At 43.9% G+C, this 22,968-nt stretch overlaps 18 non-coding genes across 18 annotated transcripts; all 18 read right to left on the bottom strand.

Moving 5' to 3' along the window:
* Positions 1–46: 46 nt before the first annotated feature.
* Positions 47–119, bottom strand: Trnar-ucu (transfer RNA arginine (anticodon UCU)). The gene has a single exon. It is a non-coding gene; the product is annotated as a tRNA-Arg (tRNA).
* Positions 120–1,346: 1,227 nt separating this feature from the next.
* Positions 1,347–1,419, bottom strand: Trnar-ucu (transfer RNA arginine (anticodon UCU)). Its single transcript has one exon. It is a non-coding gene; the product is annotated as a tRNA-Arg (tRNA).
* Positions 1,420–2,646: 1,227 nt separating this feature from the next.
* Positions 2,647–2,719, bottom strand: Trnar-ucu (transfer RNA arginine (anticodon UCU)). The gene has a single exon. It is a non-coding gene; the product is annotated as a tRNA-Arg (tRNA).
* A 1,299-nt stretch (positions 2,720–4,018) lies between these two features.
* Trnak-uuu (transfer RNA lysine (anticodon UUU)) lies at positions 4,019–4,091 on the bottom strand. Its single transcript has one exon. It is a non-coding gene; the product is annotated as a tRNA-Lys (tRNA).
* Positions 4,092–5,318: 1,227 nt separating this feature from the next.
* Positions 5,319–5,391, bottom strand: Trnar-ucu (transfer RNA arginine (anticodon UCU)). The gene has a single exon. It is a non-coding gene; the product is annotated as a tRNA-Arg (tRNA).
* A 1,228-nt stretch (positions 5,392–6,619) lies between these two features.
* Positions 6,620–6,692, bottom strand: Trnar-ucu (transfer RNA arginine (anticodon UCU)). Its single transcript has one exon. It is a non-coding gene; the product is annotated as a tRNA-Arg (tRNA).
* Positions 6,693–7,919: 1,227 nt separating this feature from the next.
* Trnar-ucu (transfer RNA arginine (anticodon UCU)) lies at positions 7,920–7,992 on the bottom strand. The gene has a single exon. It is a non-coding gene; the product is annotated as a tRNA-Arg (tRNA).
* Positions 7,993–9,219: 1,227 nt separating this feature from the next.
* Trnak-uuu (transfer RNA lysine (anticodon UUU)) lies at positions 9,220–9,292 on the bottom strand. The gene has a single exon. It is a non-coding gene; the product is annotated as a tRNA-Lys (tRNA).
* Positions 9,293–10,520: 1,228 nt separating this feature from the next.
* On the bottom strand, positions 10,521–10,593 carry Trnar-ucu (transfer RNA arginine (anticodon UCU)). Its single transcript has one exon. It is a non-coding gene; the product is annotated as a tRNA-Arg (tRNA).
* A 1,227-nt stretch (positions 10,594–11,820) lies between these two features.
* Positions 11,821–11,893, bottom strand: Trnak-uuu (transfer RNA lysine (anticodon UUU)). Its single transcript has one exon. It is a non-coding gene; the product is annotated as a tRNA-Lys (tRNA).
* A 1,227-nt stretch (positions 11,894–13,120) lies between these two features.
* Positions 13,121–13,193, bottom strand: Trnar-ucu (transfer RNA arginine (anticodon UCU)). The gene has a single exon. It is a non-coding gene; the product is annotated as a tRNA-Arg (tRNA).
* Positions 13,194–14,420: 1,227 nt separating this feature from the next.
* On the bottom strand, positions 14,421–14,493 carry Trnar-ucu (transfer RNA arginine (anticodon UCU)). The gene has a single exon. It is a non-coding gene; the product is annotated as a tRNA-Arg (tRNA).
* A 1,227-nt stretch (positions 14,494–15,720) lies between these two features.
* Trnar-ucu (transfer RNA arginine (anticodon UCU)) lies at positions 15,721–15,793 on the bottom strand. Its single transcript has one exon. It is a non-coding gene; the product is annotated as a tRNA-Arg (tRNA).
* A 1,227-nt stretch (positions 15,794–17,020) lies between these two features.
* Positions 17,021–17,093, bottom strand: Trnar-ucu (transfer RNA arginine (anticodon UCU)). The gene has a single exon. It is a non-coding gene; the product is annotated as a tRNA-Arg (tRNA).
* Positions 17,094–18,319: 1,226 nt separating this feature from the next.
* Positions 18,320–18,392, bottom strand: Trnar-ucu (transfer RNA arginine (anticodon UCU)). Its single transcript has one exon. It is a non-coding gene; the product is annotated as a tRNA-Arg (tRNA).
* A 1,227-nt stretch (positions 18,393–19,619) lies between these two features.
* Positions 19,620–19,692, bottom strand: Trnar-ucu (transfer RNA arginine (anticodon UCU)). The gene has a single exon. It is a non-coding gene; the product is annotated as a tRNA-Arg (tRNA).
* A 1,226-nt stretch (positions 19,693–20,918) lies between these two features.
* On the bottom strand, positions 20,919–20,991 carry Trnar-ucu (transfer RNA arginine (anticodon UCU)). Its single transcript has one exon. It is a non-coding gene; the product is annotated as a tRNA-Arg (tRNA).
* Positions 20,992–22,218: 1,227 nt separating this feature from the next.
* Trnar-ucu (transfer RNA arginine (anticodon UCU)) lies at positions 22,219–22,292 on the bottom strand. The gene has a single exon. It is a non-coding gene; the product is annotated as a tRNA-Arg (tRNA).
* Positions 22,293–22,968: the final 676 nt, after the last annotated feature.

The raw sequence follows: 22,968 nt of genomic DNA, 5'->3' as shown, positions 1-22,968 counted from the left end.
ATGTCAATACCCATCTCGTGATTGGCACATATTATTAAAAATTGCCAGTCCTTTGTGGGGATCGAGCCCACGACCTTTGGATTAGAAGTCCAACGCGCTATCCTCTGCGCGAAAGGGACGCTCTCCATGCGGCGGGCACAGGTGTAAGAAATTCTGCAAGACATGACCTGTGCTACATGTCTCGCGTTAATTTTCTGATAGGCTTACCTTCATATTTCTCTGAAGCAATTACATCAAAGACTCATTATTTATGTAACAGAACCGATACATCGCTCCGAATCGCTCTGTTTACCATGGCCCTACTGATTGAAACACCTGCGTATTGACAGAGTTGCTCTGTACAATCGTAGTAACACAGTCCTGCTATTACATTCGCTCACATGCGCTGCTTACAGATAAATGGGAATTACGCTCTTTAGAACAGCATCCACTCACAAAGTGGTAAACGACACACTGGAAACACTGTATGATTAGTCACATTTTTTGACTTTGGTTGACTGCTGTGTCACAGCCGGTCCCCATCATATGTATACACTCCAACGGACGTGTGTGCCCTGTTAGCACATTTACCAGGAACGTTAGCTGCATCACCCCCCTGGCAATTTCATGCCGTCCTCGAAGCGTCAGCCATTGCTTGGTGACAGTGTGTTTCGATGAGACGTGGACAGATGATGCATCTCTCTCGCCGTCAGTTATAGGCGGGAATCATACTTAATGTAGTTTTCTGCAAGCGTCAGGAAAGCGTCAGATGCCTCTGTCTGGTCTTCTCCCTTCATGTATCCAGCAAGTTCCCTCCTGACAGTCTCCAGTAAAAGCCCCCTATGCTGAAGCGAATATTGCCACCGTTTCTATAGATACAGAGTGCCATTATTTAATGGGAACAGTTAGGGAACCGTAGTACAATATCTTATTGTGAAACAGTCTACTTTTCTCACTTGTGGCCGAGAAAACTGAAACCCTCTCAGCTTGCGCTGGAAGAATTAAAGATCATGACTGGGTTTACATACATTGACTCGTGAAGTAATACAAACTTATTTCACTCTTCATTGTATTTGTTTTTGTACAAAATGTGCGTTCTATTGCTATATTTCTATCTGTAGGGAAAAATTGGGTATTGAAAGAAAATTTGCGTGAATAGGCACGTGAAGATATGGTTCCGTTTTTACAGCATTTACACATAACAGCGTCATGGATAACAGATCTACGAGAATTTTGCTTGTATGTGTAAAGTTAACATATTTAAGCATAGAACTGAGGTAACAACAATTTTCACATTTTGAAGACGCTTGTGGTTACCCATATGTCAATACCTATCTCGTGATTGGCACATATTTTTAAAAACTGCCCGTCCCTTGTGGGGATTGAACACACGACCCTTGGATTAGAAGTCCAACGCGGTATCCTCTGCGCGAAAGGGACGCTGTCCAAGCGACGGGCACAGATGTAAGAGATTCTGCAAGACATGACCCGTGCTACATGTCTCGCGTTAATTTTCTGATAGGCTTACTTTCATATTTCTCTGAAGCAATTACATCAAAGACTCATTATTTATGTAACAGACACGATACATCGCTCCGAATCGCTCTGTTTACCATGGCCCTACTGATTGAAACACCTGCGTATTGACAGAGTTGCTCTGTACAGTCGTAGTAACACAGTCCTGCTATTACATTCGCTCACGTGCGCTGCTTACAGATAAATGGGAATTACGCTCTTTAGAACAGCATCCACTCACAAAGTGGTAAACGACGCACTGGAAACACTGTATGATTAGTTACATTTTTTGACTTTGGTTGACTGCTGTGTCACAGCTGGTCCCCATCATATGTATACACTCCAACGGACGTGTGTGCCCTGTTAGCACATTTACCAGGAACTTAAGCTGCATCACCTCCCTGGCAATTTCATGCCGTCCTCGAAGCGTCAGCCATTGCTTGGTGACAGTGTGTTTCGATGAGACGTGGACAGATGATGCATCTCTCTCGCCGTCAGTTATAGGCGGGAATCATACTTAATGTAGTTTTCTGCAAGCGTCAGCAGAGCGTCAGACGTCTCTGTCTGGTCTTCTACGTTCATGTATCCAGCAAGTCCCCTCCTGACAATCTCCAGTAAAAGCCCCCTGTGCTGAAGCGAATATTGCCGCCGTTTCTATAGATACAGAGTGCCATTGTTTAATGGGAACAGTTAAGGACCCATAGTAATATATCTGATTGTGAAACAGTCTACTTTTCTCACTTGTGGCAGAGGAAACTGAAACCCTCTCACCTTGGGCTGGAAGAATTAAAGATCATGACTAGGATTACATACATTGACTCGTGAAGTAATACAAACTTATTTCACTCTTCATTGTATTTGTTTCTGTACAAAATGTGCGTTCTATTGCTATATTTCTATCTGTAGGTAAAAATTGGGCATTGAAAGAAAATTTGCGTGAACAGGCACGTGAAGATATGGTTCCGTTTGTACAGCATTTACACATAACAGCGTCATGGATAACAGATCTACGAGAATTTTGCTTGTGTGTCGAAGGTCAACATATTTAAGCATAGAACTGAGGTCACAACAATTTTCACCTTTTGAAGACGCTTGTGGTTACCCATATGTCAATACCCATCTCGTGATCGGCACATATTTCTAAAAATTGCCCGTCCCTTGTGGGGATCGAACCCACGACCTTTGGATTAGAAGTCCAACGCACTATCCTCTGCGCCAAAGGGACACTGTCCAAGCGGCGGGCTCAGATGTCGGAGATTCTGCAAGACATGACCCGTGCTACATGTCTCGCGTTACTTTTCTGATAGGCTTACTTTCATATTTCTCTGAAGCAATTACATCAAAGACTCATTATTTATGTAACAGACACGATACATCGCTCCGAATCGCTCTATTTACCATGGCCCTACTGATTGAAACACCTGCGTATTGACAGAGTTGCTCTGTACAATCGTAGTAACACGGTCCTGCTATTACATTCGCTCACGTGCGCTGCTTACAGATAAGTGGGAATTACGCTCTTTAGAACAGCATCCACTCACAAAGTGGTAAACGACACACTGGAAACACTGTATGATTAGTCACATTTTTTGACTTTGGTTGACTGCTGTGTCACAGCCGGTCCCCATCATATGTATACACTCCAACGGACGTGTGTGCCCTGTTAGCACATTTACCAGGAACGTTAGCCGCATCACCTCCCTGGCAATTTCATGCCGTCCTCAAAGCGTCAGCCATTGCCTGGTGACAGTGTGTTTCGATGAGACGTGGACAGATGATGCATCTCTCTCGCCGTCAGTTATAGGCGGGAATCATACTTAATGTAGTTTTCTGCAAGCGTCAGCGGAGCGTCAGACATCTCTGTCTGGTCTTCTCCCTTCATGTATCCAGCAAGCCCACTCCTGACAGTCTCCAGTAAAAGCGCAGACATCTCTGTCTGGTCTTCTCCCTTCATGTATCCAGCAAGCCCACTCCTGACAGTCTCCAGTAAAAGCGCCCTGTGCTGAAGCGAAAATTGCCGCCGTTTCTATAGATACAGAGTGCCATTGTTTAATGGGAACAGTTAAGGACCCATAGTACAATATCTTGTTGTGAAACAGTCTACTTTTCTCACTTGTGGCAGAGGAAACTGAAACCCTCTCACCTTGGGCTGGAAGAATTAAAGATCATGACTGGGATTACATACATTGACTCATGAAGTAATACAAACTTATTTCACTCTTCATTGTATTTGTTTCTGTACAAAATGTGCGTTCTATTGCTATATTTCTATCTGTAGGTAAAAATTGGGCATTGAAAGAAAATTTGCGTGAACAGGCACGTGAAGATATGGTTCCGTTTGTCCAGCATTTACACATAACAGCGTCATGGATAACAGATCTACGAGAATTTTGCTTGTGTGTCTAAGGTCAACATATTTAAGCATAGAACTGAGGTCACAACAATTTTCACCTTTTGAAGACGCTTGTGGTTACCCATATGTCAATACCCATCTCGTGATCGGCACATATTTCTAAAAATTGCTCGTCCTTTGTGGGGATCGAACCCACGACCTTTGGATTAAAAGTCCAACGCACTATCCTCTGCGCCAAAGGGACACTGTCCAAGCGATGGGCTCAGATGTCAGAGATTCTGCAAGACATGACCCGTGCTACATGTCTCGCGTTACTTTTCTGATAGGCTTACTTTAATATTTCTCTGAAGCAATTACATCAAAGACTCATTATTTATGTAACAGACACGATACATCGCTCCGAATCGCTCTATTTACCATGGCCCTACTCATTGAAACACCTGCGTATTGACAGAGTTGCTCTGTACAATCGTAGTAACACAGTCCTGCTATTACATTCGCTCACGTGCGCTGCTTACAGATAAGTGGGAATTACGCTCTTTAGAACAGCATCCACTCACAAAGTGGTAAACGACACACTGGAAACATTGTATGATTAGTCACATTTTTTGACTTTGGTTGACTGCTGTGTCACAGCTGGTCCCCATCATATGTATACACTCCAACGGACGTGTGTGCCCTGTTAGCACATTTACCAGGAACGTTAGCCGCATCACCTCCCTGGCAATTTCATGCCGTCCTCGAAGCGTCAGCCATTGCCTGGTGACAGTGTGTTTCGATGAGACGTGGACAGATGATGCATCTCTCTCGCCGTCAGTTATAGGCGGGAATCATACTTAACGTAGTTTTCTGCAAGCGTCAGTTGAGCGTCAGATATCTCTGTCTGGTTTTCTCCCTTCATGTATCCAGCAAGCCCCCTCCTGACAGTCTCCAGCAAAAGCCCCCTGTGCTGAAGCGAAAATTGCCGCCGTTTCTATAGATACAGAGTGCCATTGTTTAATGGGAACAGTTAAGGACCCATAGTACAATATCTTGTTGTGAAACAGTCTACTTTTCTCACTTGTGGCAGAGGAAACTGAAACCCTCTCACCTTGGGCTGGAAGAATTAAAGATCATGACTGGGATTACATACATTGACTCGTGAAGTAATACAAACATATTTCACTCTTCATTGTATTTGTTTCTGTACAAAATGTGCGTTCTATTGCTATATTTCTATCTGTAGGTAAAAATTGGGCATTGAAAGAAAATTTGCGTGAACAGGCACGTGAAGATATGGTTCCGTTTGTACAGCATTTACACATAACAGCGTCATGGATAACAGATCTACGAGAATTTTGCTTGTGTGTGTAAGGTCAACATATTTAAGCATAGAACTGAGGTCACAACAATTTTCACCTTTTGAAGACGCTTGTGGTTACCCATATGTCAATACCCATCTCGTGATCGGCACATATTTTTAAAAATTGCCCGTCCCTTGTGGGGATCGAACCCACGACCTTTGGATTAGAAGTCCAACGCACTATCCTCTGCGCCAAAGGGACACTGTCCAAGCGACGGGCTCAGATGTCGGAGATTCTGCAAGACATGACCCGTGCTACATGTCTCGCGTTACTTTTCTGATAGGCTTACTTTCATATTTCTCTGAAGCAATTACATCAAAGACTCATTATTTATGTAACAAACACGATACATCGCTCCGAATCGCTCTATTTACCATGGCCCTACTGATTGAAACACCTGCGTATTGACAGAGTTGCTCTGTACAATCGTAGTAACACAGTCCTGCTATTACATTCGCTCACGTGCGCTGCTTACAGATAAGTGGGAATTACGCTCTTTAGAACAGCATCCACTCACAAAGTGGTAAACGACACACTGGAAACACTGTATGATTAGTCACATTTTTTGACTTTGGTTGACTGCTGTGTCACAGCCGGTCCCCATCATATGTATACACTCCAACGGACGTGTGTGCCCTGTTAGCACATTTACCAGGAACGTTAGCCGCATCACCTCCCTGGCAATTTCATGCCGTCCTCAAGGCGTCAGCCATTGCCTGGTGACAGTGTGTTTCGATGAGACGTGGACAGATGATGCATCTCTCTCGCCGTCAGTTATAGGCGGGAATCATACTTAATGTAGTTTTCTGCAAGCGTCAGTTGAGCGTCAGACATCTCTGTCTGGTCTTCTCCCTTCATGTATCCAGCAAGCCCCCTCCAGACAGGCTCCAGCAAAAGGCCCCTGTGCTGAAGCGAAAATTGCCGCCGTTTCTATAGATACAGAGTGCCATTGTTTAATGGGAACAGTTAAGGACCCATAGTACAATATCTTGTTGTGAAACAGTCTACTTTTCTCACTTGTGGCAGAGGAAACTGAAACTCTCTCACCTTGGGCTGGAAGAATAAAAGATCATGACTGGGATTACATACATTGACTCGTGAAGTAATACAAACTTATTTCACTCTTCATTGTATTTGTTTCTGTACGAAATGTACGTTCTATTGCTATATTTCTATCTGTAGGTAAAAATTGGGCATTGAAAGAAAATTTGCGTGAACAGGCACGTGAACATATGGTTCTGTTTGTACAGCATTTACACATAACAGCGTCATGGATAACAGATCTACGAGAATTTTGCTTGTGTGTGTAAGGTCAACATATTTAAGCATAGAACTGAGGTCACAACAATTTTCACCTTTTGAAGACGCTTGGGGTTACCCATATGTCAATACCCATCTCGTGATCGGCACATATTTTTTAAAAATTGCCCGTCCCTTGTGGTGATCGAACCCACGACCTTTGGATTAGAAGTCCAACGCGCTATCGTCTGCGCCAAAGGGACACTGTGCAAGCGACGGGCTCAGATGTCAGATATTCTGCAAGACATGACCCGTGCTACATGTCTCGCGTTACTTTTCTGATAGGCTTACTTTCATATTTCTCTGAAGCAATTACATCAAAGACTCATTATTTATGTAACAGACACGATACATCGCTCCGAATCGCTCTATTTACCATGGCCCTACTGATTGAAACACCTGCGTATTGACAGAGTTGCTCTGTACAATCGTAGTAACACAGTCCTGCTATTACATTCGCTCACGTGCGCTGCTTACAGATAGGTGGGAATTACGCTCTTTAGAACAGCATCCACTCACAAAGTGGTAAACGACACACTGGAAACACTGTATGATTAGTCACATTTTTTGACTTTGGTTGACTGCTGTGTCACAGCCGGTCCCCATCATATGTATACACTCCAACGGACGTGTGTGCCCTGTTAGCACATTTACCAGGAACGTTAGCTGCATCACCTCCCTGGCAATTTCATGCCGTCCTCGAAGCGTCAGCCATTGCTTGGTGACAGTGTGTTTCGATGAGACGTGGACAGATGATGCATCTCACTCGCCGTCAGTTATAGGCGGGAATCATACTTAATGTAGTTTTCTGCAAGCGTCAGCGGAGCGTCAGACATCTCTGTCTGGTCTTCTCCCTTCATGTATCCAGCAAGCCCCCTCCTGACAGTCCCCAGTAAAAGCCCCCTGTGCTGAAGCGAAAATTGCCGCCGTTTCTATAGATACAGAGTGCCATTGATTAATGGGAACAGTTAAGGACCCATAGTACAATATCTTGTTGTGAAACAGTCTACTTTTCTCACTTGTGGCAGAGGAAACTGAAACCCTCTCACCTTGGGCTGGAAGAATTAAAGATCATGACTGGGATTACATACATTGACTCGTGAAGTAATACAAACTTATTTCACTCTTCATTGTATTTGTTTCTGTACAAAATGTACGTTCTATTGCTATATTTCTATCTGTAGGTAAAAATTGGGCATTGAAAGAAAATTTGCGTGAACAGGCACGTGAAGATATGGTTCCGGTTGTACAGCATTTACACATAACAGCGTCATGGATAACAGATCTACGAGAATTTTGCTTGTGTGTGTAAGGTCAACATATTTAAGCATAGAACTGAGGTCACAACAATTTTCACCTTTTGAAGACGCTTGTGGTTACCCATATGTCAATACCCATCTCGTGATCGGCACATATTTTTAAAAATTGCCCGTCCCTTGTGGGGATCGAACCCACGACCTTTGGATTAGAAGTCCAACGCACTATCCTCTGCGCCAAAGGGACACTGTCCAAGCGACGGGCTCAGATGTCAGAGATTATGCAATACATGACCCGTGCTACATGTCTCGCGTTACTTTTCTGATAGGCTTACTTTCGTATTTCTCTGAAGCAATTACGTCAAAGACTCATTATTTATGTAACAGACACGATACATCGCTCCGAGTCGCTCTATTTACCATGGCCCTACTGATTGAAACACCTGCGTATTGACAGAGTTGCTCTGTACAATCGTAGTAACACAGTCCTGCTATTACATTCGCTCAGGTGCGCTGCTTACAGATAAATGGGAATTACGCTCTTTAGAACAGCATCCACTCACAAAGTGGTAAACGACGCACTGGAAACACTGTATGATTAGTCACATTTTTTGACTTTGGTTGACTGCTGTGTCACAGCTGGTCCCCATCATATGTATACACTCCAACGGACGTGTGTGCCCTGTTAGCACATTTACCAGGAACTTAAGCTGCATCACCTCCCTGGCAATTTCATGCCGTCCTCGAAGCGTCAGCCATTGCTTGGTGACAGTGTGTTTCGATGAGACGTGGACAGATGATGCATCTCTCTCGCCGTCAGTTATAGGCGGGAATCATACTTAATGTAGTTTTCTGCAAGCGTCAGCGGAGCGTCAGACATCTCTGTCTGGTCTTCTCCCTTCATGTATCCAGCAAGCCCACTCCTGACAGTCTCCAGTAAAAGCGCCCTGTGCTGAAGCGAAAATTGCCGCCGTTTCTATAGATACAGAGTGCCATTGTTTAATGGGAACAGTTAAGGACCCATAGTACAATATCTTGTCGTGAAACAGTCTACTTTTCTCACTTGTGGCAGAGGAAACTGAAACCCTCTCACCTTGGGCTGGAAGAATTAAAGATCATGACTGGGATTACATACATTGACTCATGAAGTAATACAAACTTATTTCACTCTTCATTGTATTTGTTTCTGTACAATATGTGCGTTCTATTGCTATATTTCTATCTGTAGGTAAAAATTGGGCATTGAAAGAAAATTTGCGTGAACAGGCACGTGAAGATATGGTTCCGTTTGTCCAGCATTTACACATAACAGCGTCATGGATAACAGATCTACGAGAATTTTGCTTGTGTGTCTAAGGTCAACATATTTAAGCATAGAACTGAGGTCACAACAATTTTCACCTTTTGAAGACGCTTGTGGTTACCCATATGTCAATACCCATCTCGTGATCGGCACATATTTCTAAAAATTGCCCGTCCCTTGTGGGTATCGAACCCACGACCTTTGGATTAAAAGTCCAACGCACTATCCTCTGCGCCAAAGGGACACTGTCCAAGCAGCGGGCTCAGATGTCAGAGATTCTGCAAGACATGACCCGTGCTACATGTCTCGCGTTACTTTTCTGATAGGCTTACTTTCATATTTCTCTGAAGCAATTACATCAAAGACTCATTATTTATGTAACAGACACGATACATCGCTCCGAATCGCTCTATTTACCATGGCCCTACTCATTGAAACACCTGCGTATTGACAGAGTTGCTCTGTACAATCGTAGTAACACAGTCCTGCTATTACATTCGCTCACGTGCGCTGCTTACAGATAAGTGGGAATTACGCTCTTTAGAACAGCATCCACTCACAAAGTGGTAAACGACACACTGGAAACATTGTATGATTAGTCACATTTTTTGACTTTGGTTGACTGCTGTGTCACAGCTGGTCCCCATCATATGTATACACTCCAACGGACGTGTGTGCCCTGTTAGCACATTTACCAGGAACGTTAGCCGCATCACCTCCCTGGCAATTTCATGCCGTCCTCGAAGCGTCAGCCATTGCCTGGTGACAGTGTGTTTCGATGAGACGTGGACAGATGATGCATCTCTCTCGCCGTCAGTTATAGGCGGGAATCATACTTAATGTAGTTTTCTGCAAGCGTCAGTTGAGCGTCAGACATCTCTGTCTGGTTTTCTCCCTTCATGTATCCAGCAAGCCCCCTCCTGACAGTCTCCAGCAAAAGCCCCCTGTGCTGAGGCGAAAATTGCCGCCGTTTCTATAGATACAGAGTGCCATTGTTTAATGGGAACAGTTAAGGACCCATAGTACAATATCTTGTTGTGAAACAGTCTACTTTTCTCACTTGTGGCAGAGGAAACTGAAACTCTCTCACCTTGGGCTGGAAGAATAAAAGATCATGACTGGGATTACATACATTGACTCGTGAAGTAATACAAACTTATTTCACTCTTCATTGTATTTGTTTCTGTACGAAATGTACGTTCTATTGCTATATTTCTATCTGTAGGTAAAAATTGGGCATTGATAGAAAATTTGCGTGAACAGGCACGTGAAGATATGGTTCTGTTTGTACAGCATTTACACATAACAGCGTCATGGATAACAGATCTACGAGAATTTTTCTTGTGTGTCTAAGGTCAACATATTTAAGCATAGAATTGAGGTCACAACAATTTTCACCTTTTGAAGACGCTTGTGGTTACCCATATGTCAATACCCATCTCGTGATCGGCACATATTTTTTAAAAATTGCCCGTCTCTTGTGGTGATCGAACCCACGACCTTTGGATTAGAAGTCCAACGCGCTATCCTCTGCGCCAAAGGGACACTGTGCAAGCGACGGGCTCAGATGTCAGAGATTCTGCAAGACATGACCCGTGCTACATGTCTCGCGTTACTTTTCTGATAGGCTTACTTTCATATTTCTCTGAAGCAATTACATCAAAGACTCATTATTTATGTAACAGACACGATACATCGCTCCGAATCGCTCTATTTACCATGGCCCTACTGATTGAAACACCTGCGTATTGACAGAGTTGCTCTGTACAATCGTAGTAACACAGTCCTGCTATTACATTCGCTCACGTGCGCTGCTTACAGATAGGTGGGAATTACGCTCTTTAGAACAGCATCCACTCACAAAGTGGTAAACGACACACTGGAAACACTGTATGATTAGTCACATTTTTTGACTTTGGTTGACTGCTGTGTCACAGCCGGTCCCCATCATATGTATACACTCCAACGGACGTGTGTGCCCTGTTAGCACATTTACCAGGAACGTTAGCTGCATCACCTCCCTGGCAATTTCATGCCGTCCTCGAAGCGTCAGCCATTGCTTGGTGACAGTGTGTTTCGATGAGACGTGGACAGATGATGCATCTCACTCGCCGTCAGTTATAGGCGGGAATCATACTTAATGTAGTTTTCTGCAAGCGTCAGCGGAGCGTCAGACATCTCTGTCTGGTCTTCTCCCTTCATGTATCCAGCAAGCCCCCTCCTGACAGTCCCCAGTAAAAGCCCCCTGTGCTGAAGCGAAAATTGCCGCCGTTTCTATAGATACAGAGTGCCATTGATTAATGGGAACAGTTAAGGACCCATAGTACAATATCTTGTTGTGAAACAGTCTACTTTTCTCACTTGTGGCAGAGGAAACTGAAACCCTCTCACCTTGGGCTGGAAGAATTAAAGATCATGACTGGGATTACATACATTGACTCGTGAAGTAATACAAACTTATTTCACTCTTCATTGTATTTGTTTCTGTACAAAATGTACGTTCTATTGCTATATTTCTATCTGTAGGTAAAAATTGGGCATTGAAAGAAAATTTGCGTGAACAGGCACGTGAAGATATGGTTCCGTTTGTACAGCATTTACACATAACAGCGTCATGGATAACAGATCTACGAGAATTTTGCTTGTGTGTGTAAGGTCAACATATTTAAGCATAGAACTGAGGTCACAACAATTTTCACCTTTTGAAGACGCTTGTGGTTACCCATATGTCAATACCCATCTCGTGATCGGCACATATTTTTAAAAATTGCCCATCCCTTGTGGTGATCGAACCCACGACCTTTGGATTAAAAGTCCAACGCGCTATCCTCTGCGCCAAAGGGACACTGTCCAAGCGATGGGCTCAGATGTCAGAGAGTCTGGAAGACATGACCCGTGCTACATGTCTCGCGTTACTTTTCTGATAGGCTTACTTTCATATTTCTCTGAAGCAATTACATCAAAGACTCATTATTTATGTAACAGACACGATACATCGCTCCGAATCGCTCTATTTACCATGGCCCTACTGATTGAAACACCTGCGTATTGACAGAGTTGCTCTGTACAATTGTAGTAACACAGTCCTGCTATTACATTCGCTCACGTGCGCTGCTTACAGATAAGTGGGAAATACGCTCTTTAGAACAGCATCCACTCACAAAGTGGTAAACGACACACTGGAAACACTGTATGATTAGTCACATTTTTTGACTTTGGTTGACTGCTGTGTCACAGCCGGTCCCCATCATATGTATACACTCCAACGGACGTGTGTGCCCTGTTAGCACATTTACCAGGAACGTTAGCCGCATCACCTCCCTGGCAATTTCATGCCGTCCTCGAAGCGTCAGCCATTGCTTGGTGACAGTGTATTTCGATAAGACGTGGACAGATGATGCATCTCTCTCGCCGTCAGTTATAGGCAGGAATCATACTTAATGTAGTTTTCTGCAAGCGTCAGCGGAGCGTCAGACATCTCTGTCTGGTCTTCTCCCTTCATGTATCCAGCAAGCCCCCTCCTGACAGTCTCCAGTAAAAGCCCCCTGTGCTGAAGCGAAAATTGCCGCCGTTTCTATAGATACAGAGTGCCATTGATTAATGGGAACAGTTAAGGACCCATAGTACAATATCTTGTTGTGAAACAGTCTACTTTTCTCACTTGTGGCAGAGGAAACTGAAACCCTCTCACCTTGGGCTGGAAGAATTAAAGATCATGACTGGGATTACATACATTGACTCGTGAAGTAATACAAACTTATTTCACTCTTCATTGTATTTGTTTCTGTACAAAATGTGCGTTCTATTGCTATATTTCTATCTGTAGGTAAAAATTGGGCATTGAAAGAAAATTTGCGTGAACAGGCACGTGAAGATATGGTTCCGTTTGTACAGCATTTACACATAACAGTGTCATGGATAACAGATCTACGAGAATTTTGCTTGTGTGTGTAAGGTCAACATATTTAAGCATAGAACTGAGGTCACAACTATTTTCACCTTTTGAAGACGCTTGTGGTTACCCATATGTCAATACCCATCTCGTGATCGGCACATATTTTTAAAAATTGCCCGTCCCTTGTGGGGCTCGAACCCACGACCTTTGGATTAGAGGTCCAACGCGCTATCCTCTGCGCCAAAGGGACACTGTCCAAGCGACGGGCTCAGATGTCAGAGATTCTGCAAGACATGACCCGTGCTACATGTCTCGCGTTACTTTTCTGATAGGCTTACTTTCATATTTCTCTGAAGCAATTACATCAAAGACTCATTATTTATGTAACAGACACGATACATCGCTCCGAATCGCTCTATTTACCATGGCCCTACTGATTGAAACACCTGCGTATTGACAGAGTTGCTCTGTACAATCTTAGTAACACAGTCCTGCTATTACATTCGCTCACGTGCGCTGCTTACAGATAAGTGGGAATTACGCTCTTTAGAACAGAATCCACTCACAAAGTGGTAAACGACACACTGGAAACACTGTATGATTAGTCACATTTTTTGACTTTGGTTGACTGCTGTGTCACAGCCGGTCCCCATCATATGTATACACTACAACGGACGTGTGTGCCCTGATAGCACCTTTGCCAGGAACGTTAGCTGCATCAACTCCCTGGCAATTTCATGCCGTCCTCGAAGCGCCAGCCATTGCTTGGTGACAGTGTGTTTCGATGAGACGTGGACAGATGATGCATATCTCTCGCCGTCAGTTTTAGACAGGAAACATACTTAGTGTAGTTTTCTGCAAGCGTCAGCGGAGCGTCAGACATCTCTGTCTGGTCTTCTCCCTTCATGTATCCAGCAAGCCCCCTCCTGACAGTCTCCAGTAAAAGCCCCCTGTGCTGAAGCGAAAATTGCCGCCGTTTCTATAGATACAGAGTGCCATTGTTTAATGGGAACAGTTAAGGACCCATAGTACAATATCTTGTTGTGAAACAGTCTACTTTTCTCACTTGTGGCAGAGGAAACTGAAACCCTCTCACCTTGGGTTGGAAGAATTAAAGATCCTGACTGGGATTACATACATTGACTCGTGAAGTAATACAAACTTATTTCACTCTTCATTGTATTTGCTTCTGTACAAAATGTGCGTTCTATTGCTATATTTCTATCTGTAGGTAAAAATTGGGCATTGAAAGAAAATTTGCGTGAACAGGCACGTAAAGATATGGTTCCGTTTGTACAGCATTTACACATAACAGCGTCATGGATAACAGATCTACGAGAATTTTGCTTGTGTGTGTAAGGTCAACATATTTAAGCATAGAACTGAGGTCACAACAATTTTCACCTTTTGAAGACGCTTGTGGTTACCCATATGTCAATACCTATCTCGTGATCGGCACATATTTTTAAAAATTGCCCGTCCCTTGTGGGGATCGAACCCACGACCTTTGGATTAGAAGCCCAACGCGCTATCCTCTGCGCCAAAGGGACACTGTCCAAGCGACGGGCTCAGATGTCAGAGATTCTGCAAGACATGACCCGTGCTACATGTCTCGCGTTACTTTTCTGATAGGCTTACTTTCATATTTCTCTGAAGCAATTACATCAAAGACTCATTATTTATGTAACAGACACGATACATCGCTCCGAATCGCTCTATTTACCATGGCCCTACTGATTGAAACACCTGCGTATTGACAGAGTTGCTCTGTACAATCGTAGTAACACAGTCCTGCTATTACATTCGCTCACGTGCGCTGCTTACAGATAGGTGGGAATTACGCTCTTTAGAACAGCATCCACTCACAAAGTGGTAAACGACACACTGGAAACACTGTATGATTAGTCACATTTTTTGACTTTGGTTGACTGCTGTGTCACAGCCGGTCCCCATCATATGTATACACTCCAACGGACGTGTGTGCCCTGTTAGCACATTTACCAGGAACGTTAGCTGCATCACCTCCCTGGCAATTTCATGCCGTCCTCGAAGCGTCAGCCATTGCTTGGTGACAGTGTGTTTCGATGAGACGTGGACAGATGATGCATCTCTCTCGCCGTCAGTTATAGGCGGTAATCATACTTAATGTAGTTTTCTGCAAGCGTCAGCGGAGCGTCAGACATCTCTGTCTGGTCTTCTCCCTTCATGTATCCAGCAAGCCCCCTCCTGACAGTCTCCAGTAAAAGCCCCCTGTGCTGAAGCGAAAATTGCCGCCGTACCTATAGATACAGAGTGCCATTGTTTAATGGGAACAGTTAAGGACCCATAGTACAATATCTTGTTGTGAAACAGTCTACTTTTCTCACTTGTGGCAGAGGAAACTGAAACCCTATCACCTTGGGCTGGAAGAATTAAAGATCATGACTGGGATTACATACATTGACTCGTGAAGTAATACAAACTTATTTCACTCTTCATTGTATTTGTTTCTATACAAAATGTGCGTTCTATTGCTATATTTCTATCTGTAGGTAAAAATTGGGCATTGAAAGAAAATTTGCGTGAACAGGTACGTGAAGATAAGGTTCCGTTTGTACAGCATTTACACATAACAGCGTCATGGATAACAGATCTACGAGAATTTTGCTTGTGTGTGTAAGGTCAACATATTTCAGCATAGAATTGAGGTCACAACAATTTTCACCTTTTGAAGACGCTTGTGGTTACCCATATGTCAATACCCATCTCGTGATCGGCACATATTTTTAAAAATTGCCCGTCCGTTGTGGTGATCGAACCCACGACCTTTGGATTAGAAGTCCAACGCGCTATCCTCTGCGCCAAAGGGACACTGTGCAAGCGACGGGCTCAGATGTCAGAGATTCTGCAAGACATGACCCGTGCTACATGTCTCGCGTTACTTTTCTGATAGGCTTACTTTAATATTTCTCTGAAGCAATTACATCAAAGACTCATTATTTATGTAACAGACACGATACATCGCTCCGAATCGCTCTATTTACCATGGCCCTACTGATTGAAACACCTGCGTATTGACAGAGTTGCTCTGTACAATCGTAGTAACACAGTCCTGCTATTACATTCGCTCACGTGCGTTGCTTACAGATAAGTGGGAATTACGCTCTTTAGAACAGCATCCACTCACAAAGTGGTAAACGACACACTGGAAACACTGTATGATTAGTCACATTTTTTGACTTTGATTGACTGCTGTGTCACAGCCGGTCCACATCATATGTATACACTACAACGGACGTGTGTGCCCTGTTAGCACCTTTACCAGGAACGTTAGCTGCATCAACTCCCTGGCAATTTCATGCCGTCCTCGAAGCGTCAGCCATTGCTTGGTGACAGTGTGTTTCGATGAGACGTGGACAGATGATGCATATCTCTCGCCGTCAGTTATAGGCAGGAATCATACTTAGTGTAGTTTTCTGCAAGCGTCAGCGGAGCGTAAGACATCTCTGTCTGGTCTTCTCCCTTCATGTATCCAGCAAGCCCCCTCCTGACAGTCTCCAGTAAAAGCCCCCTGTGCTGAAGCGAAAATTGCCGCCGTTTCTATAGATACAGAGTGCCATTGTTTAATGGGAACAGTTAAGGACCCATAGTAATATATCTGATTGTGAAACAGTCTACTTTTCTCACTTGTGGCAGAGGAAACTGAAACCCTCTCACCTTGGGCTGGAAGAATTAAAGATCATGACTGGGATTACATACATTGACTCGTGAAGTAATACAAACTTATTTCACTCTTCATTGTATTTGTTTCTGTACAAAATGTGCGTTCTATTGCTATATTTCTATCTGTAGGTAAAAATTGGGCATTGAAAGAAAATTTGCGTGAACAGGCACGTGAAGATATGGTTCCGTTTGTACAGCATTTACACATAACAACGTCATGGATAACAGATCTACGAGAATTTTGCTTGTGTGTCTAAGGTCAACATATTTAAGCATAGAACTGAGGTCACAACAATTTTCACCTTTTGAAGACGCTTGTGGTTACCCATATGTCAATACCCATCTCGTGATCGGCACATATTTTTAAAAATTGCCCGTCCCTTGTGGGGATCGAACCCACGACCTTTGGATTAGAAGTCCAACGCACTATCCTCTGCGCCAAAGGGACACTGTCCAAGCGACGGGCTCAGATGTCAGAGATTCTGCAAGACATGACCCGTGCTACATGTCTCGCGTTACTTTTCTGATAGGCTTACTTTCATATTTCTCTGAAGCAATTACATCAAAGACTCATTATTTATGTAACAGACACGATACATCGCTCCGAATCGCTCTATTTACCATGGCCCTACTGATTGAAACACCTGCGTATTGACAGAGTTGCTCTGTACAATCGTAGTACCACAGTCCTGCTATTACATTCGCTCACGTGCGCTGCTTACAGATAAGTGGGAATTACCTATTTAGAACAGCATCCACTCACAAAGTGGTAAACGACACACTGGAAACACTGTATGATTAGTCACATTTTTTGACTTTGGTTGACTGCTGTGTCACAGCCGGTCCCCATCATATGTATACACACCAACGGACGTGTGTGCCCTGTTAGCACATTTACCAGGAACGTTAGCTGCATCACCTCCCTGGCAATTTCATGCCGTCCTCGAAGCGTCAGCCATTGCCTGGTGACAGTGTGTTTCGATGAGACGTGGACAGATGATGCATCTCTCTCGCCGTCAGTTATAGGCGGGAATCATACTTAATGTAGTTTTCTGCAAGCGTCAGTTGAGCGTCAGACATCTCTGTCTGGTCTTCTCCCTTCATGTATCCAGCAAGCCCCCTCCTGACAGTCTCCAGCAAAAGCCCCCTGTGCTGAAGCGAAAATTGCCGCCGTTTCTATAGATACAGAGTGCTATTGTTTAATGGGAACAATTAAGGACCCATAGTACAATGTCTTGTTGTGAAACAGTCTACTTTTCTCACTTGTGGCAGAGGAAACTGAAACCCTCTCACCTTGGGCTGGAAGAATTAAAGATCATGACTGGGTTTACATACATTGACTCGTGAAGTAATACAAACTTATTTCACTCTTCATTGTATTTGCTTCTGTACAAAATGTGCGTTCTATTGCTATATTTCTATCTGTAGGTAAAAATTGGGCATTGAAAGAAAATTTGCGTGAACAGGCACGTGAAGATATGGTTCCGTTTGTACAGCATTTACACATAACAGCGTCATGGATAACAGATCTACGAGAATTTTGCTTGTGTGTGTAAGGTCAACATATTTAAGCATAGAACTGAGGTCACAACAATTTTCACCTTTTGAAGACGCTTGTGGTTACCCATATGTCAATACCCATCTCGTGATCGGCACATATTTTTAAAAATTGCCCGTCCCTTGTGGGGATCGAACCCACGACCTTTGGATTAGAAGTCCAAAGCGCTATCCTCTGCGCCAAAGGGACACTGTCCAAGCGACGGGCTCAGATGTCAGAGATTCTGCAAGACATGACCCGTGCTACATGTCTCGCGTTACTTTTCTGATAGGCTTACTTTCATATTTCTCTGAAGCAATTACATCAAAGACTCATTATTTATGTAACAGACACGATACATCGCTCCGAATCGCTCTATTTACCATGGCCCTACTGATTGAAACACCTGCGTATTGACAGAGTTGCTCTGTACAATCGTAGTAACACAGTCCTGCTATTACATTCGCTCACGTGCGCTGCTTACAGATAAGTGGGCATTATGCTCTTTAGAACAGCATCCACTCACAAAGTGGTAAACGACACACTGGAAACACTGTATGATTAGTCACATTTTTTGACTTTGGTTGACTGCTGTGTCACAGCCGGTCCCCATCATATGTATACACTCCAACGGACGTGTGTGCCCTGTTAGCACATTTACCAGGAACGTTAGCTGCATCACCTCCCTGGCAATTTCATGCCGTCCTCGAAGCGTCAGCCATTGCTTGGTGACAGTGTGTTTCGATGAGACGTGGACAGATGATGCATCTCTCTCGCCGTCAGTTATAGGCGGGAATCATACTTAATGTAGTTTTCTGCAAGCGTCAGCGGAGCGTCAGACATCTCTGTCTGGTCTTCTCCCTTCATGTATCCAGCAAGCCCCCTCCTGACAGTCTCCAGTAAAAGCCCCCTGTGCTGAAGCGAAAATTGCCGCCGTTTCTATAGATACAGAGTGCCATTGTTTAATGGGAACAGTTAAGGACCCATAGTACAATATCTTGTTGTGAAACAGTCTACTTTTCTCACTTGTGGCAGAGGAAACTGAAACCCTCTCACCTTGGGCTGGAAGAATTAAAGATCATGACTGGGATTACGTACATTGACTCGTGAAGTAATACAAACTTATTTCACTCTTCATTGTATTTGCTTCTGTACAAAATGTGCGTTCTATTGCTATATTTCTATCTGTAGGTAAAAATTGGGCATTGAAAGAAAATTTGCGTGAACAGGCACGTGAAGATATGGTTCCGTTTGTACAGCATTTACACATAACAGCGTCATGGATAACAGATCTACGAGAATTTTGCTTGTGTGTGTAAGGTCAACATATTTAAGCATAGAACTGAGGTCACAACAATTTTCACCTTTTGAAGACGCTTGTGGTTACTCATATGTCAATACCCATCTCGTGATCGGCACATATTTTTAAAAATTGCCCGTCCCTTGTGGGGATCGAACCCACGACCTTTGGATTAGAAGTTCAACGCGCTATCCTCTGCGCCAAAGGGACACTGTCCAAGCGACGGGCTCAGATGTCAGAGATTCTGCAAGACATGACCCGTGCTACATGTCTCGCGTTACTTTTCTGATAGGCTTACTTTCATATTTCTCTGAAGCAATTACATCAAAGACTCATTATTTATGTAACAGACACGATACATCGCTCCGAATCGCTCTATTTACCATGGCCCTACTGATTGAAACACCTGCGTATTGACAGAGTTGCTCTGTACAATCGTAGTAACACAGTCCTGCTATTACATTCGCTCACGTGCGCTGCTTACAGATAAGTGGGAATTACCTCTTTAGAACAGCATCCACTCACAAAGTGGTAAACGACACACTGGAAACACTGTATGATTAGTCACATTTTTTGACTTTGGTTGACTGCTGTGTCACAGCCGGTCCCCATCATATGTATACACTCCAACGGACGTGTGTGCCCTGTTAGCACATTTACCAGGAACGTTAGCTGCATCACCTCCCTGGCAATTTCATGCCGTCCTCGAAGCGTCAGCCATTGCTTGGTGACAGTGTGTTTCGATGAGATGTGGACAGATGATGCATCTCCCTCGCCGTCAGTTATAGGCGGGAATCATACTTAATGTAGTTTTCTGCAAGCGTCAGCGGAGCGTCAGACATCTCTGTCTGGTCTTCTCCCTTCATGTATCCAGCAAGCCCCCTCCTGACAGTCTCCAGTAAAAGCCCCCTGTGCTGAAGCGAAAATTGCCGCCGTTTCTATAGATACAGAGTGCCATTGTTTAATGGGAACAGTTAAGGACCCATAGTACAATATCTTGTTGTGAAACAGTCTACTTTTCTCACTTGTGGCAGAGGAAACTGAAACCCTCTCACCTTGGGCTGGAAGAATTAAAGATCATGACTGGGATTACGTACATTGACTCGTGAAGTAATACAAACTTATTTCACTCTTCATTGTATTTGCTTCTGTACAAAATGTGCGTTCTATTGCTATATTTCTATCTGTAGGTAAAAATTGGGCATTGAAAGAAAATTTGCGTGAACAGGCACGTGAAGATATGGTTCCGTTTGTACAGCATTTACACATAACAGCGTCATGGATAACAGATCTACGAGAATTTTGCTTGTGTGTGTAAGGTCAACATATTTAAGCATAGAACTGAGGTCACAACAATTTTCACCTTTTGAAGACGCTTGTGATTACCCATATGTCAATACCCATCTCGTGATCGGCACATATTTTTAAAAATTGCCCGTCCCTTGTGGGGACCGAACCCACGACCTTTGGATTAGAAGTCCAACGCGCTATCCTCTGCGCCAAAGCGACACTGTCCAAGCAACGGGCTCAGATGTCAGAGATTCTGCAAGACATGACCCGTGCTACAAGTCTCGCGTTACTTTTCTGATAGGCTTACTTTCATATTTCTCTGAAGCAATTACATCAAAGACTCATTATTTATGTAACAGACACGATACATCGCTCCGAATCGCTCTATTTACCATGGCCCTACTGATTGAAACACCTGCGTATTGACAGAGTTGCTCTGTACAATCGTAGTAACACAGTCCTGCTATTACATTCGCTCACGTGCACTGCTTACAGATAAGTGGGAATTACGCTCTTTAGAACAGCATCCACTCACAAAGTGGTAAACGACACACTGGAAACACTGTATGATTAGTCACATTTTTTGACTTTGGTTGACTGCTGTGTCACAGCCGGTCCCCATCATATGTATACACTCCAACGGACGTGTGTGCCCTGTTAGCACATTTACCAGGAACGTTAGCTGCATCACCTCCCTGGCAATTTCATGCCGTCCTCGAAGCGTCAGCCATTGCTTGGTGACAGTGTGTTTCGATGAGACGTGGACAGATGATGCATCTCTCTCGCCGTCAGTTATAGGCGGGAATCATACTTAATGTAGTTCTCTGCAAGCGTCAGCGGAGCGTCAGACATCTCTGTCTGGTCTTCTCCCTTCATGTATCCAGCAAGCCCCCTCCTGACAGTCTCCAGTAAAAGCCCCCTGTGCTGAAGCGAAAATTGCCGCCGTTTCTATAGATACAGAGTGCCATTGTTTAATGGGAACAGTTAAGGACCCATAGTACAATATCTTGTTGTGAAACAGTCTACTTTTCTCACTTGTGGCAGAGGAAACTGAAACCCTCTCACCTTGGGCTGGAAGAATTAAAGATCATGACTGGGATTACGTACATTGACTCGTGAAGTAATACAAACTTATTTCACTCTTCATTGTATTTGCTTGTGTACAAAATGTGCGTTCTATTGCTATATTTCTATCTGTAGGTAATAATTGGTCATTGAAAGAAAATTTGCGTGAACAGGCACGTGAAGATATGGTTCCGTTTGTACAGCATTTACACATAACAGCGTCATGGATAACAGATCTACGAGAATTTTGCTTGTGTGTGTAAGGTCAACATATTTAAGCATAGAACTGAGGTCACAACAATTTTCACCTTTTGAAGACGCTTGTGGTTACCCATATGTCAATACCCATCTCGTGATCGGCACATATTTTTAAAAATTGCCCGTCACCTTGTGGGGATCGAACCCACGACCTTTGGATTAGAAGTCCAACACGCTATCCTCTGCGCCAAATGGACACTGACCGAGCGACGGGCTCAGATGTCAGAGATTCTGCAAGACATGACCCGTGCTACATGTCTCGCGTTACTTTTCTGATAGGCTTACTTTCATATTTCTCTGAAGCAATTACATCAAAGACTCATTATTTATGTAACAGACACGATACATCGCTCCGAATCGCTCTATTTACCATGGCCCTACTGATTGAAACACCTGCGTATTGACAGAGTTGCTCTGTACAATCGTAGTAACACAGTCCTGCTATTACATTCGCTCACGTGCGCTGCTTACAGATAAGTGGGCATTATGCTCTTTAGAACAGCATCCACTCACAAAGTGGTAAACGACACACTGGAAACACTGTATGATTAGTCACATTTTTAGACTTTGGTTGACTGCTGTGTCACAGCCGGTCCCCATCATATGTATACACTCCAACGGACGTGTGTGCCCTGTTAGCACATTTACCAGGAACGTTAGCTGCATCACCTCCCTGGCAATTTCATGCCGTCCTCGAAGCGTCAGCCATTGCTTGGTGACAGTGTGTTTCGATGAGATGTGGACAGATGATGCATCTCTCTCGCCGTCAGTTATAGGCGGGAATCATACTTAATGTAGTTTTCTGCAAGCGTCAGCAGAGCGTCAGACATCTCTGTCTGGTCTTCTCCCTTCATGTATCCAGCAAGCCCCCTC

This window comes from Schistocerca serialis, chromosome 1 (assembly GCF_023864345.2).
Source record: "Schistocerca serialis cubense isolate TAMUIC-IGC-003099 chromosome 1, iqSchSeri2.2, whole genome shotgun sequence".
Taxonomy (NCBI): domain Eukaryota; kingdom Metazoa; phylum Arthropoda; class Insecta; order Orthoptera; family Acrididae; genus Schistocerca; species Schistocerca serialis.
The sequence above is the reverse complement of the archived record's forward strand: the minus strand, read 5'-3'. Positions and strand labels throughout refer to the sequence as shown.